Below are 17,197 nucleotides of genomic sequence, written 5' to 3'. Positions count from 1 at the left end.
AGGGAAGCAATGTCAAAGCCACATACACGTAATCGGTTTAAAAATAGCTCATCACTATTTGCTATCAGTCACGATTTTGAAAGTTATTTGTATATCTATTAATTAAGCTTGAGTAAAGAGCAAAGCATTTAACACACACACACACACACACACACACACACGCATGCAGTTTAACACCCCTCCCTCTCTCTCTCTCTCTCTCTCTCTCTCTCTCGCTGATGGTGACTGGGAACGAGTGAAAAGGTGGTGTGGTAGCGGTTAGAGGACAAAACTGGAGAATGCGATGGTAAGGTTGTTTACAGTTGAGGGACAGAAGTAGGAGAGGAGAAAAGAGCAGAGGACAGGAGAGGACAGGACGGGACAGGAGAGGAGAGAGTTGAGGAGGAGAGAGGAGAGGAGAAGAGAGGAGGGGAGGGAAGATGAGGAGAGGGGAGGAAAAGGAGAGGAGAGGGGAGGAAAAGGAGAGGAGAAGAGAGGAGGGGAGAGAAGAGAAGTGGAGAGGAGAGGACGGGAAAGGAGGGGAGAGGAGAGGAAACGAGAGGAGAGGAGAGGAGAGGAGAGGAAAGGAGAGCAGATGAGAAGAGAAGAGGAGAAGAAAGGAGAAGAGAAGAGAGGAAAGGAGAGAAGAGGAGAGTAACTCAGGGACAGGCAGAGGGTGAAAGTGAACGACTATCCCAAAAAGAAACAAATAGGTCGGTGTTTTGTATCGAGAGTAAGCAAGCGGAACGAACAGAGTAACGGAGAAAAAGAAAAAAAAAATATAGTAAAAACGAGCTCAAGGTAGTGTATATATTTTTTTTTCTTACTGTCTCCCCTTGAATGGAAGATAGAGCACTTTAGTCTTCACCATTTTCAGGATAACTTGTATTTTTTATATAGTATTTAGAACATTTATGGAACATCAATCATTGAGACTAAGAGTTTTAATCCCTGTGAAGAGGCTTGGAGAAGAGGGTGATAACGATTAGAGAGAGAGAGAGAGAGAGAGAGAGAGAGAGAGAGAGAGAGAGAGAGAGAGAGAGAGAGAGAGAGAGAGAGAGAGAGAGAAATAATGAAGTGAGAGCTGTGATAACGGAGATGAGGTCTTTACCCTCGTGCTGGGAAGCAGTTACTTGGCCAGAAACACACACACACACACACACACACACACACACACACACACACACACACACACACAAACACCACCAGGTTTTCGACGAGAGGATTTCCCTGGTCGCTGCAATGATGTGACTTATTTATGGGAGAGCTGGGAAATTGTACACAACTGGGAATACAATGTTTACTCCACCTCCTCCTCCTCCTGCTCCTCCTCCTCCTCCTCCTGCTCCTGCTCCTCCTCCTCCTCCTCCTGCTCCCCTTTCCCTTTATTCGTGGTCAACTTTCGATAGTCCGGCAATGCTCTGTGGCCACAACCGCACATGTTTGTCAGGAAGGAGAGGCAAAAATGAAGAACGAGTGAACTTTTGTCTATTTCTTTTCCCAGCTATCATTATCTTTTTTAAGAATTTTCCGCAGACTTTCATCGAGATCTACGGAGACACAAATCAAGCTGACCTTTTATAATTATTTTCTTCTTTACCATCGTTGTTTCTTTTGACTTTCTTTTCTCCTTACCTGTTGCATCTAACGAGTTTTTTTTCTTTACTAAATCATGTACTTTTACGTATTTTCAGTCTTTCTTTCCATCTTACTAAACGATTTATTCTCACGTATTTTCAAAGCTTCCATTCAATTCCTTTTTCTAAGTACACTATATGCACATCCACGTATCTTCAAATTACTATTACATCTTTTCCTTGCTAAACCGATACATTTTCACGCATTTTCAAAAGTAACACTACATTTTCACACCACAAGTCAGCACATTATACCACACAGTCCTCTAGAACGAGCGATTTTCCTTGTTCATATTTCAGTTCCTTTTGTTTTGCCTCCAATTCTGGCTTCCACTTTGTTTTCTTTCGCCTGGAGCTAGATACGTTGCACTTTATGAGGTCACTATTTCCCTCACACACCGCCGAGGGCCCGTGATGGTGTGTGTGTGTGTGTGTGTGTGTGTGTGTGTGTGTGTGTGTGTGTGTGTGTGTGTGTGTACTTGCCTTATAGCTGAGGAAATGACCGTATTGAGAGAGAATGGCTGTCCACGTCTAGATCAGTGAGTAAGCGGTAAGAGTGTGTGTGTGTGTGTGTGTGTGTGTGTGTTCACATTACATTAGCAGGTGTGAGTGAATAATTCTTCTATTAGTCATCACGAAGCACAGGTGTCATGTGTGCGTGTGCGTGGGCGGGCTGAGGTGTGTACGTAAATATGCATGATGTTAAACCCTAAACAGCACTAATTCACCACCATTAACCCGTCACCACCACCACCACAACCACCACAAACTCACCACAGCCGGCTCGCCACCACACAGCACCACCACACACTAAACAACATTGTACATACAGGCCAACCATTCACAATTGCATTATCTGACCCATTGTTCATTGTTAGTTGGCGCACGTCCCCTTGTGATGCCTCCGCCTACCACACACCCACACTCGGCCCACACGGACAGTTCCAGTCACATACTCTTAGCTCGCCTCTCCTCACGCCCAGCTAAAGTTCACTGACCACTTGACAAATTAGTATTAGGTGTAGGTAGTGAGGAGCTGATGACTCTCTCTCTCTCTCTCTCTCTCTCTCTCTCTCTCTCTCTCTCTTACATGCAGGTTGTTTATTTTTCATTTTGTTTTCTCGTAAGTCCGTTAATTTGTGTGTATGTGATGCTCTCTCTCTCTCGCTTTCTCTCTCTCTCTCTCTCTCTCTCTCTCTCTCTCTCTCTCTCTCTCTCTCTCTCTCTCTCTGATCAACGTCCTATTTCTCCTTCGTTTTTTATTCTGTTCGTCGATATGCAGACACGAGCAGCATTCTTGTTCAAAATTCGACATTCTGAGCTTTTATTGAAGACACGCAGGCTGCAGTACAGGTTTCTCTCTCTCTCTCTCTCTCTCTCTCTCTCTCTCTCTCTCTCTCTCTCTCTCTCTCTCTCTCTCTAACTTACAACCTCCTCCCCTTCCCTCTCCTCCTTCTCCTCCTCCTCCTCCTCTTCCTCCTCCTGCTGCTGCCTGTGTCGCTAATCTCTATACAGGTACACATGCAGCTGCCGCGTGTGTGAGGCCGTGCAGGGGATGGCCAGACTAGTCGCTAGAGATAGAGACGAGTACGGAGACCGATGTATTGTGACGCTTTTTCCAGCTCTTCATCTTATCACGGGAATCTTGACTGTCTGAGGGTTAGCGACACCACGGGACGGAGGCTTGAAGTGTTGTGTTGAGTACTGGTAGTGGTGGTGACGGTGGTGGTGGTGTTGGTGGTGGTGGTGGTGGTGGTGGTGGTAGTACAGTTATATTTGTACTTTTTTGTTTTATTAGGTGTTTGTTTCACGATTATATGAGCGTGGGAATTTTTAGAGTACTATGACAGATCAAATTCCTATTAAAAGGTTTATTAGTGGAGCTCTCTCTCTCTCTCTCTCTGCACACCTAACACTTATTCAGAACACTCGGCGGATAACATTCACTATAACACGATAACATTCATCAACGTGAGTGTGCGCTTTTCTATCCTTTTTTCCCCTCCTTTGCACCAGTGACACAACAATAACGTTATACAAAGGAGATTATGATAAAAAGAAAGGTTTGATTCCATCCCGTGTGTTCCGCTTTAGCAATCGGGGCCACCTCAATACTCGCCCGTAAATACACACACACACACACACACACACACACACACACACACACACACACACACACTGCTCTGGCTCATTAGTAACATTCTCTCGCCTACACACAATTAGGATGAGGTTCACACACACAGGTTTTTCATTGATGATCACCTTAGTCCTGTATCTAGAAATGCTTTGCTCTCTCACCACGACTATTTTCAAAGGGTACTGAGATATGATTATCCACGTTGTCGCTGTTAACCTCTTCAGTACCATGACACGGTTTTCATATTCATTTTGCTTATTATTTGGTGATCTTATACAGATTCAGAAACTTATGTGGGGCTTAAAATAACTATTAATATTCTGACGTCCATAGACCCTTCTTAATGCAAATTAAATCATCTACTCTTACTCAAAACTCATGATTAAAATTCGTCCCAACACTGAAGGGGTTGACACTGTAGAAATCTTGCTAATCTGTCATTAGAACCATTAAACCCACTCTTAAAAACTCGTGTAAATTCAACTGCAGCCTTTTGAGTGTAATGGAGGTGAAGCGCAAAATTGTTTTAGAATATGATGTGAATGTAAGCCTTGTTCGCTGGTCTACATGAGCTCTCGCCGGTAGGGTATAGCTTGTTAACGTTAGTCCAGCACGTACTCCTCAAGAATGTGGGAAATTACACACACACACACACACACACACACACTTCACGAGTTTTGAGGGTTAGTCGGCGCTTCCACGTGCATTACGGTCGCCACGCCTCACTCTTCCCCAGTTCCCCTCCGCTCGTGTTGCCGCAGCTGCCTAAACTCATCCGTCAGTCAGCCTCGCATGCCGCTGACTCAGACAAGGCAGCTGCTTTTCAACACGGTGAGTATTAAGACTGACACCCGCGGCCAGCAGGAGCCAGACTGACCTAGAGATGCGTTGATGCGGGCGAGTTAGCACACACAAGGTTGGTTTATGTGTGACTTGTGTGGTGTGGTGAATCGTCCGCCTCGCTGCCCTCCCCCCTCCCTCCCTCCCTTCTTACTTGACTCTCCGTCCTCTCGTCTCTTATCACACGCCCGCACCGTTGCCACAACTACTGCCACCATCGTAACCTTGAAAAAAAGCACCACTGCCACACCACTTCCCTGCTATCTCCGTAATCACCAGTAATGACACCAGTTTACATCGTTCCCACCACTGCCACTGCCTGCGTCAACAACAACAACAACATTAGCACCGCCGCCGCGCAACGCTCCCGTGAACAGCTCGGCGCCACACACATAAACGCCTAAACTGTATCCACGCCTGTTGCTTCTTCCATGTTTATTACCAACCCTTGTATCTCGCACCGTACTTATAAACATGTAAACTTTAGCTTCCTTATTGTGACCCCGTTTATTTTCAAGTCATTGGTTGCGAGTTAGCTGCTACACATTGCTTTCCGATCTTCTGCACAGCTGTTGGGGAAAAGATTATGCGATTTGTATATTAACATAGCCGGCACTGTATTGACGGACATACATGGGAGGCGCTCTTTTCTGGCAAGCTTGATGTGAAGACTTTAATTAATGTCAGCGATGAAAGTCGATATAATAGACTCTGCTTCAAACAAGTTTTGTAAAATGGGGAAAAAAATGTAGTTAATTAATAAGACTGGCAGGGAGAGAGAGAGAGAGAGAGAGAGAGAGAGAGAGAGTGTGTGTGTGTGTGTGTGTGTGTGTGTGTGTGTGTGTGTGTGTGTGTGTGTGTGTGTGTGTGTGTGTGTGTGTGTGTGTGATCTTACCCACACATCACACCCAAATCCATGCCATATCTAACCCATGGACACCCATCCCACTCCTACACCATATCCTTCCTCACACTGTAACCCTCCACACTTGAGATCTCAGCCACACCACACATCCTAATCCACACCACAGCCTCTAACCCACACTTCACACTCATAACCACCCTATACAAGCTCTTCCTCACACTAAAACCTTTCCCTCCTAACGAACACACTCGCCTATTATTCCACCCGGCCCAAAACCCTCCACGGTGGATGTGGTTGGCCTGCTGATAAAACTGGACACGCCACATCAAGATTAATGTTCTGAGCCTCTGCAATTTCACCCGCCGGTTTACGTGGAAGGGAGGATGTTCTGGCGCCCTGTACGTGGTGGTGGTGTTGTTGTTGGTGGTGGTGGTGGTGTTGGTGGTGGTGGTGGTGTTGATTCCCGTGGCCCTTAAGAGCTCTTCCCGAAATTCATCTAGATACTAAGTGGAGCAGAAAAAAAAAAAAAAAAACAAGCAGATGGTTAAGTTTCATCTCTCTCTCTCTCTCTCTCTCTCTCTCTCTCTCTCTCTCTCTCTCCTTTCTTCCTCTCAAGCTCTCAATTCCTCGTCTTAATACTTCTCTTCACGGGTTTTCCTTCATCAATAAGAGGCATGACAGCACATTTTAGCTTCATTCCTCTTTCTCGTATCTGTTTCTCTCATCATCGCCCCTTCTTGTTCCCTCCAAAGGCCTCACTGAACGAAAGGAGGAGACGAGAGCAAGAGAGAAATACGAGTAATAGTGTTCTAAAGTTTTCCTGCTTTTTGTTTTTACCGAGAAGAGAGAGAGAGAGAGAGAGAGAGAGAGAGAGAGAGAGAGAGAGAGAGATAATCATATATAGGTCACTGTAATATTTGTAATCGTTATGCAAGTGGTATATAAAAATCATATGGACTTGAGCGATTTACTGTTTATTTTCCACCCATGTCAGACAAGAACATGATGATGCAATGACGGGGGAGGGAGGCAGCGGTGAAGCACGGAATGTGGGCCAGCAGGTGACTCTGAGCCTGCAGGGAAAGGAGAAGAGAGGAAGCAGAAGCAGCAACCGTTCAACTTGCATACCCACGAAATGACCCAGCCGACCACCTGTTGCTTCTCTGCCTGCCTGCTGCATCCTAACGGTGGTGCAGCTGCCGTGGCCTCTCATCCGTTCGCTTCTGCTGCTGCTGCTGCTGCTGTCACTTTTTTTTTTGCGTGTCTTCACTGTCTTTATTGTTCTGTTCGTGTTCGACTTTCCTTCAAATTGCGCCTCTTTCACCGGCATTAATGTTATTCCAGACTCCTCACATCTGTCGTTACTCGTTTTGACTTCCTCTCGTCCGTCTTGCCACTTTTCGCAGTCTGATTCTCTTATTAACTTTTTCCTGCTGGTTTTATGTAGGAGGCAGACCACCTGACACCACCTAATTCGCGAGGGAAGACCTGTTCGAGGGGTGAAAGTGTGGCCCTGAGGGAGAGGACGGTCACAGAGTTCCCGTCGTCGTTCCTTGGTCCTGCTCTGGCTCCTTCCTCTCCTCCTCCTCCTCCTCCCGCCTCCTGCAGCCCTTGGCCCCGCGCGCCCCCACCTGTCACGGTGTTACAGGTGTGCTGACTGGGCTAATGCCAAACTGTTCCCGCTCCATGAAGTAGAAACAGGTGACGCATTACCTGTGCTTTTGTCTCTATCACTCTACTAATTTTCCACGGTGTCCAATACGCGGAAATTTACGGTACAGGAAAAGTTTTTATATCGTGGTTATGGTTTTTTTTTCTTTTTCACGATGACAGTGTAAGGCCAGTTTTTTTTTTTTTCCAGTTAAACAGCTATCCACTCTTGGTCACCTTGCAGCGTTTAGCAGGAAAAAAAAAAAAAAGTCAATATCTGCAAGGAGCATGTCACCAGCTTTCACCAGTAAATCCCGGCCTTGCTCTTTCCAGCGGGGCACAGGTAATGGCACAGGTCTGGCAACACACACGCAGCCGCCGCCATCACTGCCTTCATTAACCTCAGGTCGGTGACTCAACAGCACGTCCACCAGGAAAGGAGGTCGAGAAAATTATCAAAACACCGAGAAAAGTTTAAACAATACTCACTGAGACGTGTCACTAAAGAAAACTCAGACGCTTCACTCACTCTCCGATTCAAGACTCGTCCACCAGATGGCAAGAGACGCTGTGCCGCGCGATAAAACCAGGATAACAAGAGAATGCATAACCATCCATCCATATTGATAACAAAGTCACTGTAAATAACCCTAAAGTTAATATTGAAAAATGTAACAATGTACAACATGGTAAACATTATCCGCAGACTTACGAACTGCTGCAAACATTCTTTGAGTTATTCTGAGGACAAACCCAAGGAAACTTATAAAAGGTCGCTAAAATGTTTATCTATATGACGTGTATTAATCTTTACTATTTAGAATACATCGCAGCCTAAAAGGGAGACAGACAAACATGAATGCCAACACCCACACTTTGGTTTTGCTAATGACAGACATTTAATAGTGTCTTTCTATAAACGAACACACACATGTACTTTTGTTTACACATTTATGCTCTGCCACGTGTCGAGGTGATACGAGTAATCGGTGTTGAACAAAAGGCATGATCAAAACGTTGTATGAAGACACCCAAGACTCGGAGCAGGCGGGTTTTCTTGGTAAGGGCGAGTTGTGCCGCACACTTCCCACTCCCGAGAAACATTCTTGTCTCGCATGTTTATCACCTCGCCCTGCATAAAACATTAACAACTCGGAACTGATAACATAAAACTTCAGAGGACATTAGTGAAAGTTCACCGGCGTGCATCTAAATACTATTTATCCAACACCTGGGAAACATTCACCACATCTGTGTTGCCATGGAGCTTCAAGTCATATATCGATGCAAGGAATACACCAGAAGATATACATGAAATAACTCTAATGAATGAGAATTTATAAATATATGTTCCCTCCCTGGACGGCCAACCATATGCATCTGTGGTGACGTCAGCGTGTGTCGGGTCAGGGTGACGAGTGTCCTTACAAGGCACACAATGGACTGCAATCTGGCGGGGCCCTCCGGTGTGCCCACTCTCCTCAGACCCCTCTTCATTGTCCTTGTTGGTTGCTTTTGCTTTTGTTTGTTTGTTCTTCTCTTTCTTCTTCCTACACGTTGTGATGCCTTTGGCTTGGCATACTACATGTAAACAGTGGTTTCGTCTGCACTCTTGCCCCTGCCTGAGCGTCGCCTCTTGGCCGGTCGACGTCTTGCTTCACTACCTATCGGAGGAGCAGGTTCCTGGCCCCCCCTCTCCGAGGCCTCGCCAGGGCGTGGTCACTAGCACACTTTCACCTCGCACAATATTCATCGCAATTCACTTTATATTGTAATTCACCATTTATTGTAATGAACTGGTTTGAAAGTAAACGTCACGCTTTTTTTTTCCCTTATGGAATTTACTCATTCTTACATGCACTTCACTGGAAAAAAAATTAACTCATTTCTTCTGAATGCATAACATTCTCTCAACAACAATGCTAATTAATTTTCCGTGAAGAAAAAAGTAAAAAGAACGCGAGCCTTTGCATGTGTTTTTGAGTTAGGCATACTTTACATTTAGCCTGTTGGTGCAGAGCATGAGAACAAGTTCCAGTTTGTACAGTTACAAGAACGGGACACGCAGGAGCAAGGCACCCAACAACTCGTGACAGGAGAGCGTGGATCGTCTTTACTCATAATTATCTCTGAGCTTGTCTCATATCCACTTTTTATGCTGTGTATTACTTGAAATAAATACATGTTTTTATTTTCTTATACACACAGAGAACCGCTGCGCAACGGAGTGGAAGCCGACAGGTTCTGAAGGCTCGTTCGTTGGCTGCTCACGAACCGCCTGCGATCATCCTCACGCTTTCAAAATTAATCATCACTTACTCCCATGTAAAGCTGCCTTCCACATCACGTAACACCGAGAACCTTACACATCAACAGCGAACTCAGATTTTTGTCCCAGTTTGCCTTCCACACCAGAATACTGGATGGAATTTTCGGTAACATTTTTTTAGCAATAGACAGTTGAATCGACCATACATGCATACAGAGAGAGAGAGAGAGAGAGAGAGAGAGAGAGAGAGAGAGAGAGAGAGAGAGAGAGAGAGAGAGAGAATGTAGAAACACGTGTTGCGGCGGCCTATATAATGCTGTGGTGGATTATTTTTCTCTTTAACATTGGCTGAGGGAAAGTCCCTCCACCAGGGCGTCCCTCGCGCCACAGCCGCCATCAGCACTGACAAAGGAATAACATTCAATACAAGGAATGCCTCACTAATGCACATCCGCTTGTAAAAAGGTAAATATTTGCATTCATAAAGTTATCTTCGTTGTTGCCACATCACTTCCTCCACCACCACCACCTCCATCACCACCACCACCACTACCATCATCACCAACACCACGGCTTCACCTACAACCTTTACAATGAGGAAAAATTCCGGGAACTGCCACAAGAACCCAGCCTGACAAACCTCTTGGACATCGAGTACATATACGCATCCACTCACCAACACACATCACGCCACCTGTACTGTCTTACTCTTCACTTGCTATCAACGACATCCTCCCCCATCAACACACCGTCACTTCACCGCTTCACCATGCCAAAGTCACCTTTCCCCGTCAAGGATTCTTAGAGGAATTTAAAGAAGTACTGCTTGTCACTGTCTTTCTCTCTGTGTCTTTCTTTCGTCCAGTTTTCAGGGTCACGCGTGTTCTCTATTTATGTCTTCTTGTTTCGCTCACTGTCCATCTTGTCTGACCTTCTTTTTTATCGTCTTCCTGCGTGTGTGTGTGTGTGTGTGTGTGTGTGTGTGTGTGTGTGTGTGTGTGTGTGTGTGTGTGTGTGTGTGTGTGTGTATGGCGACATACTGTGTGGTATAGCAGGTGTTAAGAGAGAGAGAGAGAGAGAGAGAGAGAGAGAGAGAGAGAGAGAGAGAGAGAGAGCAACAAAGCCCCAAAGGATGAGGGAGTGAAGGAAGGGACAAGGGAGCGGCAGATACAGGAAGGAGTGTCGCCAACGCCCTTGCTGTAGAATTGTAACCTCTGTTGTAGTGTTGGAACCTTCACACGACGGACGGTCAGAGTTAACAGGCACCTCAAATGGGTAATTGTATGTCTGTCCTCCTCCTCCTCCTCCTCCTCCTCCTCCTCCTCCTCCTCCTCCTCCTCCTCCTCCTCCTCCGCGTCCTCCTCCTCCTCCTCCTCCTCCTCCTCCTCCTCCTCCTCCTCCTCCTCCTCCTCCTCCTCCTCCTCCTCCTCCTCCTCTCTTTTATTCCTTTCCTGGTCATTTACTCATGCTATAATTCTCTTTGTCGCTTTTATTCCACTTCCACGCACGTCTAGCTTCTGTCTTTCGTAGTAGTAGTAGTAGTAGTAGTAGTAGTAGTAGTGGTTGAAGTAGTATATGTTAATGTTATCAATGTCCTATTCCTCCTCTTCTTCCTCCTTCCCACAATCCTCTTTCTTCTCGTCCTAATTGCATCTCTCCATCTCTCCCTCTCTCTTGCTCTTCTCTACTTTCTCTTCCACCCTCACCACCACCCTCACCCTCCCCTCCAGTCCCTACCTCCCACCTTCCCCCTTCATCCTCTATACCTCCTATACATGTGTTCTATCCCCCTTCCGTCTCTCACGTTTTAACTCTCTCTCTCTCTCTCTCTCTCTCTCTCTCTCTCTCTCTCTCTGCCTATATGTCTCTTTATTTGTCTGTCTATCTGTCTGTCTATCTGTCTCTCTATCTGTCTGTTTCTTTGTCTCTGGCTCTCTGTATCTAATTCTACACACACACACACACACACACACACACACACACACACACACACAATCTGTGTCAGGAGGGAATGAGGGAACTATGACGCTGAAGTAGAAAGTAATCAATGTGTGTGTGTGTGTGTGTGTGTGTGTGTGTGTGTGTGTGTGTGTGTGTGTGTGTGTGTGTGTGTGTGTGTGTGTGTGTGTGTGTGTGTGTGTGTGTGTGTGTGTGTGTGTGTGTGTGTGTGTGTGTGTTAGGGGCACAGAGGACGGACAGGACAGCCGGGGTGATACAGGAACCAACATAATTATAAACATTAGTCACACCACCATCACCATCACCACCACCACCGCCACCACCACCACCACCACCACCACTGCCACTGCCACTGCCACCAACCACATCATCACTCCCGCATCCTCTATTACCATAAGCACCACCACCATTACCATCACCACCGCAACCACCACCACCACCACCACCAGCAGCAGCCTCTCCTACAATTTCAACCTTACTAATAGCTAACCACAACTACCACAATCACAATTTCTATAAACATTGAAATATTGATGTTAAAGGCAGCTCTAAATGAAGGAGAACCACAAAAGAATTTAGTGCAAAAATCCAGCACAAGTGTGTGTGTGTGTGTGTGTGTGTGTGTGTGTGTAATTCACTGTTTGATCTGCTGCAGTCTCTGACGAGACAGCCAGACGTTACCCTACGGAACGAGCTCAGAGCTCATTGTTTCCGATCTTCGGATAGGCCTGAGACCAGGCACACACCACACACCGGGACAACAAGGTCACAACTCCTCGATTTACATCCCGTACCTAGTCACTGCTAGGTGAACAGGGGCTACACGTGAAAGGAGACACCAAAATATCTCCACCCGGCCGGGCAATCGAACCTCGGTCATCTGTCTTGTGAAGCCAGCGGTCTAACCACTGAGCTACCGGGCCGTGTGTGTGTGTGTGTGTGTGTGTGTGTGTGTGTGTGTGTGTGTAATTCACCACGGTCGCCTACTGGTCACCCAGCCAGTCTTCCCCATTACGGAGCGAGCTCAGCTCATAACCGATCCTCGGGTAGGACTGAGACCACAACGCACTCCACACACCGGGAAAGCGAGGCCACAACCCTTCGAGTTACATCCCGTACCTATTTACTGCTAGGTGAACAGGGACCACACATTAAGAGGCTTGCCCATTTGCCTCGCTGCCTCCGGGACTCAAACCTGGACCCTCTCTAGTGTGTGTGTGTGTGTGTGTGTGTGTGTGTGTGTGTGTGTGTACGTGTTTGTTTCGGTGTGTGTGTACGTGTTTGTTTCGGTGTGTGTGTACGTGTTTGTTTCGGTGTGTGTGTACGTGTTTGTTTCGGTGTGTGTGTGCGTGTTTGTTTGTGTGTGTGTGTGTGTGTGTGTGTGTGTGTGTATGCGTGTGCGTGTGGTATGCGTGTGTGTGTATATTTCAGTTTCTTTTTTTCTGTTACGTACAAGGCCACGTAATTTTCTATACATGTTTTACTCGTTTTTACAGTTTATTCTACTTATCTATTTTCTTTCTGGCAGTAACTTTATATCTGGCAGGAATCTTTATATCTACGTATTTTTTTTTTTTCGTATCAAATAAAAGAAACAAATCCATGCAATTAACCACAAACACGTGACAAACCTGTAAACATGAATGAATTGAAATCACCTTTGCTTTCCTTACAAATCTACTGTTTAAATCTACTGTTTCTACTTCCGATGGTGAATATTAGTCTATTCTCTCTTAGTATTCAATCATTACTTAAGTCTACTCTTCTTTAGTATTCAATAATTACCATTTACTTACTATTTAACTATCATTTACTTATTTTCCATTACTTTAGCTTTTTTATTACTATTTTTGTTTCATCATTCCGCCCTTATTTTCTTTTCATTGCTGCCTCATAAAGGAAGGTAGCGGTGAGTCATAACTGCTGCCGGGACGAGAATAATCGATTTCCTCCCCCATTTGTGATTCATATTCCCGCGTGGGAGTGTATAGGAAGCCAAGACGCGTAGTGCCGGCCGCAGATGACTCAATATACACCAGAACTACGCCGCTAACAACATCTATTCGCTGTATCATTGGTTTTCATTTATTTTTATTAATGAAGTGTGTGCAGTGGAAAGAACATCTCTCTCTCTCTCTCTCCTCCCATATATCTTTCTCCACACACACACACACACACATACACACGCCCGGTAGCTCAATGGTTAGAGCGCTGGCTTCACAAGCCAGCGGTGTGTGTTGTGTGCCTGGTCTCTGGCCTATCCGAAGATCGGAAATAATGAGCTCTGAGCTCGTTCCGTAGGGTAACGTCTGGCTGTCTCGTCAGAGACTGCAGCAGATCAAACAGTGAAACACACACATACACACACACACACACACACACACACACACACACACAGATGAAGACTTCCTCCAACCCATACTAGTAATGAAACAACAAAATCGTGCAAGAGTCTCCTTGGATCACTTCGAGGGTTAAGTTTCATTCACCGCCTGCCAACACTCTCAATTCCACCTGCCTCGTTGCATCACCGGCGAAGGAGACGATGGGGACGATGAGCTGTGCATAATTACTCGATTGTTTCTTTATAGGTTCACTAACTGGACGGTATAATGGGTCGGTGGCTAGTTTTGTGGCAGTAGTCAAGCAGTTCTAGGTTCGATTCCCGAGGTGCAGCAAGGGAAAACTGCCACTCTACGCTCCGTCGGTTCGGTCTGAGCAGTTTGTCACAATTGTCTGGCCATTTCCGTGCTCGTGGTAGGAAGCAGTGAAATTACCGGCCGGATGATGAGCCGTGAGTTACATAATGATATATCGTTGTTCGTGTCCTATCCTGACGAGGAAACGCCCTGGCCTTCAAGCTAGACGTTGCTAGGCGAGATGACTGTGTGTCTGTGAACGATAAGACCTGTAAACTGGGAGGGGATTAGCAGTAACTATGTAAGCAGTGAGAGGTCACCTTCAGAATCAAGCCTAGCAACTTTATATTCGGCATCTGTCATTGAGACGTACACAACAATAAAAACTCTGAAAACTCTGAGGCTCGTTTGATTTGTCACGGTTCCTGAGTACGTGTGTCGAATCCAGTTAATCCAGTCCTCCCACCCAGACCTAACGACTTGTTCCCGGCGCCACCACACATGTACTCACCCTCCGAACCACCTCTTCTTGGACCTGAACGTCGGCAGTCATCCTTGTGAGCGACGGGTGTGTGTAAAGTCCTCTCAGCGAGGCAAGAAAAGCAGCGGTCTAGGGAAGGCGCTCACAGCCCGGCCAAAAGTCGAGATGAGGGACGCGATACTCTCCACCAACACTGAGATCCTTGTATCCCCCCTGGAGCGCCTCAGGAGTACGAGCGGCTGTGTTCTGTCAGCGACTGGAGCCAAGCTGCAACTGGGCCGGCGAGGGCAGGGTGGGAGGGAGGGAGGCGGTCAGACCAGCCAGCCAGCCAGCAGCCACCCGGTGTGAAGCGCCCCGACACACTGCCCTGCCTTCGCCCCGTCCCGCCCCGCCCCACCCCGTACACCCACATTCTACCTTCTGATTGATTTTTCCATGGTCTGTTAATCTCAGCGCTCGCCATGCATCACACTGATCTGCTTGGTAAGCGCTGCGCTGGGCAGGTTCTTTGCAAATTCCTGAACCCAACACGCCACTTTTCAACAAGGAAGTTTCTCTAATGACGTCACCCCAACACGCGACTGCCCACCCGGCACTAGACGCGACACCACCTCCCCCTCATCACTCTCCCTTCCTCCTACAAGTCCTTCGTCTAGCCCTTACTTTTTTACTTCTATCCCTCCTCTTCTTTTCTTCCTTCCCCACTCCCAAGTCCCCCTCGGGCTTCACAACACACGGCGCCATTAACCTGTATACATTGTTTCCCCTCCAAGCGTCAGTTTGTGCTGAGTCGCCGTCGTCTTTCCCCGTAACGCTGCACCTGCTGACTCTCTTCCCCTCTCTCTCCCTCTATCTCCTCCCTCACTCTCCCCTAGCATCTCTCCCTTCCCCCAGTCCATGCATCCCTCCCCTCTGCCTGACCTACTCTCACAGCCGGTCAGGCGATAGAGCTTTCATCTAATTTTCCCTTCGCGATGTTTGGCGGGGAGGCAAGGTGTATACAGCTGCGCTTGGGGGAGGAAGAGAAGCCATAGGGACAAGAGGTAACGGCTGCTGCGGTGGTGGTGTAGCGGTAAATCAGGAACGATAAACAACAGGTGTGGGAAGAACTGCAAGACAACACTCACACTGAACACAAATTAGCAACGCATAAGTGACACCATGCCGTTGTTGTTCCCTCTGCAGAAGTTTGTCTCTCCTTATTAGTCCAGGCGCGAGGGTCCACTCCAGCTTGTAACAGTGTCAAGGTTTTCCCTCATGTGTGTGTGTGTGTGTGTGTGTGTGTGTGTGTGTGTGTGTGTGTCATGAGAGGCGCAGCTGTGGCACGCCTCGCCCTAACACCATGCACACTTTTTACATTTAGAAGTTCAAATAATAGGTTTATTTGTCGTGTATGATATAACAAGATTTCTCTAACCCGGATTTCTTACTAGCACTGACAGAGTAATAATGTTTTTTCTTACAACTATTGCTATTAATCCAACATCACCACTATTACCGCTACTAATTCCATCACTACTATACTGCCCATCACATCATCACTAAAAACACATCACCGTTATACCATTTAAGGCAACACTTTACATCACTGCCGAATATCACCACACATTAACCCCCTCAATGCTGGGACACATTTACTTAAAGATTTGTGTGCGATAAGAGGATTTTATTGATATTAGGGTCTATAGAGGTCAAAAAGATTAATGACCAAAGTCTTCACTATTTTAATTCCCCAACATGAGTTTCTGAAGCTGTATAAAATCACCATATAATAAGCAGAATGAATATAAAAACACGTCATGGTATTCAAGGGGTTACGAGTACATTGATCACTCTAAGGCATAATATACAAGCTACCTACAGAACCAGTTATTAATCTCTCAGCTGATTTCTCATTCCATTCTTTAAGTTATAGTATTAATTCACATTTTTTCGTCTATCTTTTTATTATTTTTTTCTTTTCTTCGCTCATTCATTTCCTACAATCCCTTCCCTTAACATCCTCTCCCTCATCCTCTTCCTCTTCCTCCTACTACTCCACCTCCTCCTCCACTTCATTCTCTTCCTCCTACTCCTTTTTCTTGATTTTTCTACACCTCTCTCCTTAGTTATCACCCTCCTCCTCCTCCTCCTCCTCCTCCTCCTCCTTCTCCCCCTCTTTTCCCTTCGCCTTTTTACACTTCCCTCCTTAGTTATCACGTCTTCACAATCTCATGCACACATAATTCTTTCCTCTTCCTCTTTCAATCATCCTTAGACCGCCACAACAACAAAAGAAAGAGGAGGAGGAGGAGAAGGAGGAGGAGGAAGAGAAGGAGGAGGAGGAGGAGAAGGAGGAGGAGGAGGAGGAAAAAAAACGTACCGGAAGTTCATCATGATTTGTAGAATTCATCAACAAACTATTTTTTTTATTCGTTTTACTTTCCTTCTTTGCTTATTTAAATCGTGACTCAGTGGTTAGGAGAGAGAGAGAGAGAGAGAGAGAGAGAGAGAGAGAGAGAGAGAGAGAGAGAGAGAGAGAGAGAGAGAATTAGCAGAAAGAAATTTGCAAAAGCTGTAAAGAAAGCAACAAACAAAGAGAAAGAGAAACAGAAGAACCAGAGGATTGCACACAAGAGAAAGCTGGAGAGAGAGAGAGAGAGAGAGAGAGAGAGAGAGAGAGAGAGAGAGAGAGAGAGAGAGAGAGAGAGAGAGAGAGAGAGAGAGAGAGAGAGAGAGAGAGAGAGAGAGAGAGAGAGAGA

The sequence above is a fragment of the Portunus trituberculatus genome, chromosome 48 (assembly GCF_017591435.1).
Source record: "Portunus trituberculatus isolate SZX2019 chromosome 48, ASM1759143v1, whole genome shotgun sequence".
Classification (NCBI taxonomy): domain Eukaryota; kingdom Metazoa; phylum Arthropoda; class Malacostraca; order Decapoda; family Portunidae; genus Portunus; species Portunus trituberculatus.
Note: the sequence above shows the minus strand (reverse complement) of the source record.